The sequence below is a fragment of the Hypanus sabinus genome, chromosome 30 (assembly GCF_030144855.1).
Source record: "Hypanus sabinus isolate sHypSab1 chromosome 30, sHypSab1.hap1, whole genome shotgun sequence".
Lineage (NCBI taxonomy): Eukaryota > Metazoa > Chordata > Chondrichthyes > Myliobatiformes > Dasyatidae > Hypanus > Hypanus sabinus.
This window is the reverse complement of record NC_082735.1, coordinates 12,873,022-12,885,273: the sequence shown is the minus strand read 5'-3', so window position 1 is coordinate 12,885,273 and position 12,252 is coordinate 12,873,022. Positions and strand designations below refer to the sequence as shown.

Here is a 12,252-nt window from a genome sequence, read left to right as displayed (position 1 = left end):
GAAATAATCCCTTCTTGTCGGTACGTGACAAGAGTGTCAAAGGGGAGTTGGTCAGAATATGAGAGTGAGAGCAAGAGAGTCGCAAGGAAACAAGGGGGGGGAAAAGGAACTGAAAAGATTGTTCTGCTGGAAGCTAGCATTGGCTCGTTGGGCTGAATAGCCTCTGTGCTTTTAGGTACAGATAATAAAAGTGATTTTCATTCCTTCCAACATTGAGGAATCTCAAGGATCTAGGAATACACAATGACTTGACTGGGAGAACTAATATCAAACGTGAGGAGGGGAAAAAAATCACTATGGACACTACTACAGAACAGGTATTGGCTCATTAGTTTAATGCTTTGTCGAAATCACTGATGCTGAATATCATGCTGGCTTTACGAAAGGACCGCGTTCATTTTGGCCCATCGATGCCAAGGTTTGTTGCCTCGGCACCAGGTGCCCAGTGGATCCCAAGCAGCCCTTCCTGTAATGTCCAAAAATACAAATGGTCGACTCCCATTTTAATAAACAAACGCTGTTTCAACACTGCTTCCTCACAGCATGGAGTAAAGCAAAGAGCTGGCAAATCTTTTGTGCTTGCAGAACCTAATCCCCGTGCAATAAAGAAGAACTGGAAATAAACTAAGGTCAAGGGAACGATGAGAAGAATACAACTAAAATAAGAAAGATTCATAAAGAAAATCTTAACAGTATTACAACACATGTTCTGTAAATTAAACAATAAAGAAAAATGTCAGAGCAAGATCAAACACTTTGGAGTGTACCCTCAAAGAAAAAAATAATGTCTGACTCAACTGTAATAATTCCTTGACTACTGGTCCCCTTTTCTCCCCTCACCAACAATTAGACCCTTGCCTTTTATTGACTGAAAAGGTCACAAGAACTGCTGAAGCTCCACTCTGATAACTCAAGATGAGCTGGAAATATATTGTCTCCCTGAAATCGATCCGAACTAAAAGAAGTATCATTTAGCGGGTAACGACCTATTCAGTTGTAACTGGGTCTGGACCCTTAGGCAGACAGCTCCCAGCATGTCTATCTTCAAAGAAACATGGTCTGTATTTACTGATGAATATCTGGGGAAATGAGCTTGTTGAAAATGACAAGAGCACGGGTGGACGGCAATTCATTCGCAGCTTATGACAGTCCTGAAGCCAACAGAATGCAGCAAGTCAGGGCTGTGTGTGAAGTTTTCTTAGAAACCTGAGCAAGTGCATTGTTCTTTATTAAAGACTGGGTTAAAACAGTTCACTCAGTAAATGGCATACAGCATGGTGATTAGTGCGACCAAGAGCATATAATGATGTCTACAGAGGGTTCGGCTTAAATCTAGCTGTGCACCAATTATTTCCTCAAAGCCCAGCAAAGGTTCATAGCAGATCTTACAAGCTTCTTTTTTGGTTACGCAACAGTTGTCAATCTCAAATTATATCCAGTGACCGGAACATAGAGGAGCACACCAGGGTTATTTTGTGGACTCCACTCATCACAGCAGTTGAGGAGTTGTGCATAAGATGTGGTTGTACACAGACGGTGGGGCAGAATGGGTGAACATGGTGTTATCAAATATTAGATAACTTTCAAAGCACACAATACACAAACTTCAAAGACTTGGAGTGACCAACAACTTCTAATGCAACTTTCTTTATGCCATGGACCAATACCATTAAGCAACTGATCCGTGGACTCCCAGTTGAAACCCCAGCTCCAAAGGAAAGAACTACATTGTCATTTTTGCAAAACACGGCATGTGACCTGTATTGTACCAATGTGTCTACAATCTTTCCAGTTTCCTGTCAACTTCCACAACCCTAATTTTGCTTTCAGAACCGAAATGTAATATTAGGTTATAAAAATATAAGGTATGCTCTTCAAAAGACCAAAAGACGAAGGAGCATTTTTGGCCCAACAAAAGGAATGAACACCCACTGAAGTACACAAACAATTATTATGTATTATCTCAGAATTTTCCTTGTTGCTCTACCCCCCAGTCTAGCCCATTTTCCTAATGCCTTCCTTTAATGTAACACTAGACAATATGCTCTCAACTGCCTCAGCCTCAAGCTCTGAAATTCCCTCCATTAGCCTCTCCACTTCCTTTGTGTTTCTATCAGATTATGCTTGCTGACAGCTGGATGAAGATAAGGCTGAAAGAAAGGAATGTTTTTTTAAAATTTTCCGGACCAGCCTTCCTTGAATACATTCCCCAGAACGTGCTTCTTCCAGATATTACCAGGTACAAAATCCTGTACCAGTCCATGGGATGGGCTGAAGGAGTGGGTGAAGGATAGAGAGATGGTGAGGACAGAAGGTGGAATTAAGGATGGGAAGAGGGGTGGCATGACAGATGGTGAGAGAGGAAGGGGGAGGATTTTGAAGGAGACAGATGAAGAAAGATGAGAGATGAAGTGCAGTATGGCAGGAAAGGAGAGGAGAGACATGGAGGGTAGAGAGGAGGTGAGTTGGGTGAGGTGGTGGGGGATGGTGAGGAAGGAGGGGAAGAAGTGAAGAATAGAGAGTTGTGATGGAGGAAGAGAGAAGGGGGAAGCTAAGGTGGAGGGGAAGGGAGCAGTAGTTTTGGATTCAATCAGAAAATTAAAACATGTCAGTCCATGTCCCAATTCAGCCACTGTATTGGTATCAACCATTGACAATACCTCTAATGGAAATTCACCTGCACATTGGACAGACATTGTATTAATATGCAAAAACAATCTTAACGACCTGAAGCAAACTTGCTCCCGATATAGACCGAGGAAGGCTGTCATATTGTAGCAAGACTAGCTTAGATAGGCATCTTGTTGGCATGGATGAATTGGGCTGAAAAGCCTTTGTTTCCATGCTGTGTATCTCTATGACCGAGCAACTTCCTGAGATCTTCATTGTCAGAGTACAACCATCAGCTCCTCATTTCAGTGAGGCAAGAGCCAAATGTATGAGAGCCACAATAAGGTATAGATGGCATGTTTCCTTCCCTAATGGACTTTTATGAGCCAACTGTACTTTTACAATAGTTTTATGGTGCCTCTTACTGACACTAAGAACTATCTTATTTAAAGTGGAAAAGTTGGTTCACTTCTACACACCGCAGTTTCAAATTTTCCCTCTCTTAAAGGAAAATTTGTGCCTCATGTCTCCGAGAGAGATCCTTTTAAATTCTGTTATTAAGAAGTTGAAAGTTCAAAGTAAGTTATTATTAAAGTACCTGTATATATACATCACCATACACTACCCTGATATTCATTTTTCTTGCAGGCATTTACAGTAGAACAAAGGGATCCAATAGAATCAACGAGAAACAATGCACAAAGACTGGCAAACAACCAGTGTGCAGAGACAGACGACCTGTGCAAATACGAAAAGGTAATAACAATGAATCTGTAAATGAGTAATACTGAGATCATGAGTTGTAGAGTCCATAGTTTGTGCAATCAGTTCTGAGTTGATATAAGTAAAGTTATCCACACTGGTTCAGGAGCTTGATGGTTGAAGTGGAATAACTGTTCTTGAACCTGGTGGTGTGCGATCTAAAGCTTCTGTACCTTCTTCCCAATGACAGCTGCAAGAAGAGAGCATGGCCTGGATGGTAGCGGAGCATGATGATGGACAGTTCCGAGAACTATATCAGTGAAAACACTTCAGTCATTCTTTTCGTCTTGTCTTACAACATTGGCGGAGGCCATTCGACCCATCGATCCACACCTGTTCTCAGAGCATTCCTCACAATCCCACTGCCCCTCTTATTCTCCTGCAACTAGTCCCATTAAACTTCTTATCAATACTCTGCTGATTCTTTTGCCACCCATCCATATGAGGAACAAATTTCAGAAGCGAATTAGTGAATTCAGAAGCAAAGACCAACAGGTCTTTGTTGAGCTCATTGAAGAATTGGGAGCACAGGGGGGAAAACCCAGATGGCCACAGGCAGAATATGCAAATTCCTTCTAGTCAGCACCCAGATTAAACCCAGGGCCGTTTGCTGCTGACAGGCTGACAAACAGCCCAGAGCATCACTGAAAATGTAAATAAAAAATGACTGTCCGGAACGTGAAATGTTCTTCATGAGCAGAAAAACATCAACATTCATCATTACGTTGGAGAAATTCCGAAGGTCACCGATGAGTAGTTAGTGGCTGCTGTCAACAGCTCCCCGTTCTTCTGCAGGCTGCAATGCTTCCTGATGTGATTATGCATCTTAAAACTATTGTTGTTGCTGAAAAAAAATTTACAATGTTGTGAATTGTTGAATCAGATTTAACAGAAATACAAAAGATACTACAGATGCTGGAAATCCAGAGCAACAAACACAGCACGCTAGAGGAACTCAGCAGGTCAGGCAGCATCTTTAGAGCAGAATAAATAGTTGGCATTATTTCAGGCCAAGACCCTTCATCAAGCCTGGAAGGGAAGGGGGAAGGATACTGATAAAGGTGGTGTGGGGGGGGGGGGGAGGAGGAAGGAATACAAGTTACCACATGATAGGTGAGGGGAATGGAAGGTGGGTGGGCAAGGGGGAGGGTGATAGTGAAGCTGGGTGGTAATAAGTAGAAGAGGTAAAGGGCTAAATAAGAAGCAACCTGATAGGAGAGGAGAGGTCACCATGGGAGAAAGGGATGAAGGAGAGACACCAGAGGTCAGTGATAGGCAGGTGAGAAGAGAAGAGAAGAGAAGGGCAACAGTTGTGTGTGCAGTAACTCCCATTTCAGCCACTGAAGCATATAACTCCTCCAGCATTGTCATAGGTTTCCTGGTGGCCTCCCTCACTAGTCCCCTCTTGCATGATCACTCAGTTTTTGAGGATGATTTACAGTTGTGCCATATTCTTTCCATTTCTTGATGACTGACTGAACTGTACTCCAAGGGATATTCAGTGATTTGGAAATTCTCTTGCATCCATCTCCTGACTTGTGCTTTTCAATAACCTTGCTGGGAGTGTTCTTTTGTCTTCATGGTGTAGTTTTTGCCAGTACATACAGCTTTTACTGCAATGAATTGAAACACCTTGACTACACACAGGTTCGTATATAGCTGGGACACCTTAGCTAATTATACGATTTCTAAAACCAATTGGCTGCACCAGTGATGATTTGATGTGTCAAATTAAAGGGGGTGAATACTTACGCAATCAATTACTTTGTGTTTTATATTTGTAATTATTTTAGAGTACAGAACTGTTTTCACTTTGACAAAAAAAAGTCTTTTCCTGTTGATCAGTGTAAAAAAACAAATTAAATTGACTGTGATTCAATATTGTAAAACAATAAAACATGAAAACTTCTGGGGGGGGGTGCTGAATACTTTTATAGGCACTGTAAAACTACCATTTCCCATGGTTATATTGACTATATCTCTTCCCAACCTATCTCCTGTAAAAATCTTATTTCCTTTACTCAGTTCCTTCCCTTCCGTCACATCTGTCCTCAGGAGGCATCTTTCCTTTTCAGAACTTCAGAGATATTCTCCTTCAAACAACTAGGTTTCACTATTAATACTGCCCACACCAGTATCTCCTCCATTTCCTGTACATCTGCACTCACTCCTTCTTCCCGTCATCTTAAAAATCAGAGAGTTCCTCTTGGCCTTACCTACCAGCCCATGAGCCTTTGTATCCAACAACTTCTGTCATCTCCAATAGGATCCCACAACTAAACATATCTATACCTCCGCCCCCTCCCCTCAGCTTTCTGCAGGGATCTCTCCCTTTATGATCCCCTTTTGCATTTGTCACCCCCCCCCAAATAATCTCCCATCCAGCACTCATCCCCGCAAACAGTTTAAGTACATCACCTCCCCCCCCCATCTTCATTCAGGCCCCAAACAGTCCCTCCAGGTGAGGCAACACTTCACCTGTGAACCTGCTGGGGTTGCGTATTATCTCTCAATGTAGCCTCCTATACATTGGTGAGACCCATTGAAAATTGGGGTACCACATCGTCGGGCATCTCCACTCCATCTGCCAGAAGTGAAACATTTTAACTCTGATTCCCACTCCCGTTCCCACATGATGCTCCGAGGTCTCCTCTTATCCCGGGATGAGTCCACAAGCAGGGGTCCCAGGGAGAGGTATTAGCCAGACGAGATAAGATAAGAGACCACAGCAGGGAAGAGGAGGAGGGATATTTTTTATATCAGAAGGAGAAATCTATATTCGTGCCATCAGCTTAGAGGTTACCCAAATGGAATATAAGGTGTTGCTCCACCCTAGAGCATAAGGAGGAACACCTTATATTCCATTTGGGTAACCTCCAAGCTGATGGCATGAATATAGATTTCTCCTTCCGATATATAAAAAAAATTATCCCTCCTCCTCTTCCCCACTGTGGACGCTTACCTTATCTCACCTGGCTAATACCTCTCCCTGGGTCCCCTGCTTGTTCCCTTTCTCCTATGGTCCTCTCTCCTCTCCTATCAGATTCCTTCTTCTCCAGCCCTTTATCTTTACAACCCGCCTGGCTTTAACTATCACCTTCTTGCTATCCTCCCACCACCTTTTTATTCTGACTTCTTCCCCTCTTCATTCCAGTCCTGAAGAAGTCCTCTTCATTCCAGCCCGAGACATCAACTACTTATTCTTTTCCATAGATGCTGCCTGACCTGGTCAGTTCCTCCAGCATTTTGTGGGTGTTGCTCCTAATTTTAAGGTGACCGGAGGGAATTATGAGTTAGGGTGTCGTAGACAAGTTCTTCACACAAGAGTGGTGGGTGGGTGGAATACACTGCAGGGGTAGTGATAGAGGCAGATACATACGGGTCATTTAAAAATCTCTCAAATAGACAGAGGGATGATAGAAAAATAAAGGGCTATGTTGGAGGGAAGGGTCAGATTGAAAGGTTAGTAAGTTAAAAGTCATGGGCAGTAAGGCCTGTAATGTGTTTTCAAGGTCTACATTTCATGTACACCTTTGTGGTTCTGATTCTAGTTTCCTAAACTCATTTTATCGGGCTTCATCTCTTTTCCAGCTTTTCCCCATTCTAGAGATTCCACTGCAAGCAAAATGAGGACAAGTGCAAATACATTTTAAAAAGGTCACGAATAAATACGACAAGAAAAATAAGGGTAATTTTTTTTATATAACTCAAGTGTTTCTCTATGAAATTCTGTAAAACAAACCGTAGTTGGATGATGTGCTTGAATGTAGTTGAGGGAGAGCCAGGACATAAGGCTCGATGAAGAGTAGAGGTTGTTTATATGAAAACACGAAGTATTGTTCTTTGGAACGAAAGGCCAGCTTCAGTGCTGAAATTGTTTTGTAATAAGTCCAGCACATCTTTTCTGGAAGTTTTCAGATGATATTCTATTTATCTTAGTTTTCAAAATAATCTAAAACCAGATTTGAAGTAAAGGGGACATTTGGTGATGACTTGTAGATTCTTGATGCTTTGAAATGTACTTTTACAAGCAGTAAATATGTTTTACATAGCAATCTACCAAAGTTGCCTTCAATAATTCTGTATTAAAATGTTGGCTTTTCCCTGACTTTTTCTCAGAAAAACCGCATTAACTGCCATTTAGTTTGGTTAATGCTTAAACTATGAAAGGATTTTCAAAATACTTACCTTGACTGATAAAGGGAAGAACGTTAATATGTTGAATAAATGTTATTCTTGTCACATTTACATATTTCTCATTTATATAATGAAACACAAAAAAATAAAGTAAAGCCTTCTGGGACATGGGAATGAGCAGTTCTCTACAACAAAGTGGCAATGAAATGTTAGACTGTATGCCAGCTTGTCAAAACTAGAATTTCAATCTGTGCATTAAGTTCTGCTCCCTTGAAAATCCAGGCGGCTCCAATTGTATATCCTTTTAAGAAGTGCTATATATATTTTATAAGGTGACGGTATTTTAAAGCTAATTAGAGCAGCTACGTGATACAATAGTGATGAGTGATACAACAATACACCTTGCACTTACGCCTCACATTACTACAATATAGAAAATATGGCCACTGGTTTAGAAAACAAAGGGAGACTATTCAGCCCAGCTTGCTCAAATCTGACAAAAGACTTTTAATAATAACCTTACACTTTAAAGCTCAAAGCAAATTTATTATCAAAGTACGCATATGTCGCTTTATACAACCCTGAGATTTATTTTCTTGCTGGCATTCACAGTAAATACAAGTAACACATTGGAATCAATAAAAGAACGCCCCCAATAGACCAGACAACAACCAATGTGCAAAGGACAACTAACTCTGCAAATACAAAACAAGAAAAGAATAATAGTTAATATATAAGCAATCGAGAAAGTGAGTTCCTAAGTTGGGGAAACAGTTCGGCTAGGCTTTGTGAAGTTCTCCACTCTGATCAAGAGCCTGGTGGCTGTGGGGTAATAACTGTTTCTGAACTGCTGGTGTGAGTCCAATTCCTTCTTCCTGGTTACAGCAGTGAGAAGAGAGCATGGCCTGGGTGGTGGGGGTCCCCGATGATGGGTGCTGCTTTCCTGCAGCAGCGTCCCATGTGGATGGGTTCAATGGAATATTAAGATATTAAGAGGAATAGACAGAGTGGACAGCCAGCGCCTCTTCCCCAGGGCACCACTGCTCAGTACAAGAGGACATGGCTTTAAGGTAAGGGGAGGGAAGTTCAAGGGGGATATTAGAGGAAGGTTTTTCACTCAGAGAGCGGTTGGTGCGTGGAATGCACTGCCTGAGTCAGTAGTGGAGGCAGATACACTAGTGAAGTTTAAGAGACTACTAGACAGGTATATGGAGGAATTTAAGGTGGGGGTATATACGGGAGGCAGGGTTTGAGGGTCAGCACAACATTGTGGGCCGAAGGGCCTGTAATGTGTTGTACTATTCTATGTTCTATGTGCTATGAATGAAGGGCTTCACCCAAGATGAAAGGGACTATATCTACTACTCTTTGTAGGCTTTTCATCTAAGGGCATTGGATGTGTTCATTCCAGGCTGTGATGCAACCAGTCAGTATATTCTCCACCGCTCATCTTCAAAATTTGTCAAAGTTTTAGATGACATGCTGAACCTTCACAAAATTCTAAGAAAATAGAAGAGCTGCCGTGGTTTCTTCATAGTGGCACTTGTGTGCTGGGCTCAGGACAGATCCTCAAATGGTAACTCCGGGAAATTTAAATTTGCTGACCATCTCCACCTCTGATCCCCAATGGAGGCTCCTGGATCTTCAGTGTCCTCCTCTTGAAGTCAATAATCATCTCCTTGATCTTGCTAACATTAACTGAGGGGTTGTCGTTGTGGCACCTCTCAGCCAGATTTTCAATCACCCTGCTATGTGCTGATTTGTCATCACCCTTGAGCTGTGTTAGTCTCACAGTCATAAATATAAAGCGACAAGAGCAGAGCCTTATGATGCAGCTGTGCTGAAGGGAGATGTTGTTGCTAATCCGAACTGAGGTCTGTAAGTGAGGGAATTGAGGATCTGGTTGCACAAGGACGCACTGAGACTTGTAGCTTATTGATTAGTTTTGAGGGGACACATCTTCCTCTTCATGTAGCTCGTCATAGCACGACAAAGATGAGCTCAAGCGCCATATGAAGAACACTGACATAAATGTCAACACCTGGGAGAAAGATGCTTTGAACAGAAGAAGTTGGCACTGCATTGTCAAGAAGTCAATCCCAGCTATCAAGGAGAAAAGGCCCCACCAGGAGGCAGCTTGATCACTAAGGACCTTTACCATCTGCGACATGCCCTCTTCTCATTACTACCATTGAGGAGGATGTCCTTCTTAGTAGCAAGAACACTTCGGGAACAGCTTCTTCCTCTCCTACCAGAGATCTCTGAACAGTCCCTGAACTAATGAATGCTACTTTGTTATTCTTTTTTTTTTGCACTGTTTATTTACTTTTGCAATTTATACGAATTTTACAGTTTTGCACAACAGTACATTTCACATCATGCAGTCAGCGATAGCAATGCTGTTACTGATTCATTTTGCTGATCAGCCCACTATACAGCTCTTAGATGAACACTTTGCTAAAACGTATGAAGAGTTCATCAAATACCCAAATACCTAACAGTATTTCACTAAGGATCAAGAAGTGAAAGATAGTGAGATGGAGACACAAGAAGCTGCAGATACTGGAATCTAGAGCAGAAAACACACTGCTGGAAGAACTCAGCAGATCAGGCAGTATCTGTGGAAAGGAGGAATTAGTTATAATTTCAGCCTGATTACCTGAATCAGTCCTTGGGAGATACAGAGTAAATGATGGGACACTAAGGAATGTTGATAAACTCAGGAACCTTCAGCAAGTCTAGGCTTCCCGAGGTGGCAACACAAGATAGGACAGTGAAGGCTTACAATGTGCTTGCTTTTATGTCAATGTGGAAAGTATAAAAATTAGGACATTATGTTGCAGCTTCAACAAGTACTGGCTAGACCACATTTGGAGTGTTGTGTGCATCTGTGGTCACCATACTAAAGCAAAGATGTGAGATGTAGTTGCACTGGAGAGAATGCAGAAAACGTTTACCAGGATGTCACTTGACTTGGAGGAATTTTGTTATGAGGAGAGATTGAATAGATTGGGTTCATTTACCCTGGAGCAAAGACCTGCTGAGTTCTTCCAACAGTGTGCTTTTTGATCCAGATTTCAATCTGCAGCTTCTTGTGAATCCATCTCGCTATCATTTATGTCCTGATCCTTGGAGATAATAGTACATAACATTTGTAACAGGAATAGATGGGATATATATCAGATTTTCTCCATGTTCAGTGTATTAAAAATAAGAGCACATATGTTTAAGGCAAGAGGAAGGAGTTTCAAAGGGGATTTGAGAGGAAGGCTTTTTCAAATGGAAAGTAGCAGATATCCGCAACTCACTGCCAGAGGATGAAGTGGAATTAGGTACAATTACCACATTTAAAAAAAACATTTAGACAGGCACTTTAAATAGGCTGAGCATGGAAAGATGCAGACATAATATGGGCAAATATGCTTAATGCCAATGGACAAAAAAATGCTCAGTATGGATATAGTAGGTTAAAGGGCCAATTTCTGTTCTGTGTAGCTAAAGTTCTAAATTTCATTAGCTGCCTCCTCAAAAGATCCAATTAAGTTAATCAGATAGTATATTCTATTCAGAACTGCAGTCTTTTATGTCTGCACCCACTGCTATTTAATTCTATAAGTAAAATGAATAAGCACTTAGAAATGTCAGATTAATCAAGGAAAACGATCATGAATTTGTTGTAGGGAAATTATTTTTACCAAATTACATGGATTTTTTTTTAAGGCTGTAGGTGTTCTTTGAAAGCCACAAGTAGCTCAATCCTAAATGATAATCATACCGAAAGATATGCAAATTGAAGCACAGTAAAGAGAAGTCAAATAATGGTCTAACAAGCTGCAAATATGATGCAAACTGGTTGAACTGCTACTTCACAGTTCCAACAACCTCTCACTCAATGTCAGCAAGACCAAGGAATTGATCGTAGACCTCAGGAGAGGGAAACCAGAGGTCCATGAGGAAGTCCTCATCAGAGGTGGGGAGGGTCAGTAAATTTAAATTCTAGGGTGTTGCTATCTCAGAAGACCTGTCCTGGACCCATCATATAAATGTAATTGCAAAGAAAGCACAACAGTAGCTTTACCTCCTTAGGAGTCTGTGGAGATTCAGCATGTCATCAAAAACCTTGTCAAAGATGTGAAGTGGAAAACATATTGGCTGGCTGCATTATGGCCTGGTATGAGAACACCAAAGCCTTTGACCAGAAGATCCTACAAAAGACAATGGATTCTGCCGAGTACCTCACTGGTAAAGCCCTCCCAGATACTGAGCCCACCTAAATGAAAAGCTGTCATAGGAAAGCAGCATCCATCAGCAAAAACTCTCACCAATCAAACCATGCTCTTTTCTCACTGCTGCCATTAGTAGAAGGTATAAGAGACTCAGGATTTACACCACCAAGTTCAAGAACAGTCACTACCTCTCAACGATCAGGCTCTTGAACAAATGACAATAATTATACTCATCTATTAAGATGTTCCCACAGCCAATGATCTCACTTTATGAACTCTTTACCTTATTATTTCATGCTCTCATTATGGATTGCTGTTTATTTATATTTGCATTTGCACTGTGTGTTGACTTTTATGCTCTACTCGATCTTTCATTGATCCTATTTGTCGTTACTATTCTATAGATTTGCTGAGTATGCTCGCAGGAAACAAGGAATCTCAGGGTTGTCTGTGGTGACATATATGTACCCTGATAATAAACTTTACTTTGAACTTTGACCTAGATCATGGCTTGCAT

The 12,252-nt window shown here is 41.4% G+C and overlaps 1 protein-coding gene across 12 annotated transcripts in view; it reads right to left on the bottom strand.

Moving 5' to 3' along the window:
- The window catches only part of LOC132383416 (ephrin type-A receptor 7-like), a 693,221-nt gene that overhangs the window by 346,632 nt on the left and 334,337 nt on the right, over positions 1-12,252 (bottom strand). The window lies entirely within an intron of this gene.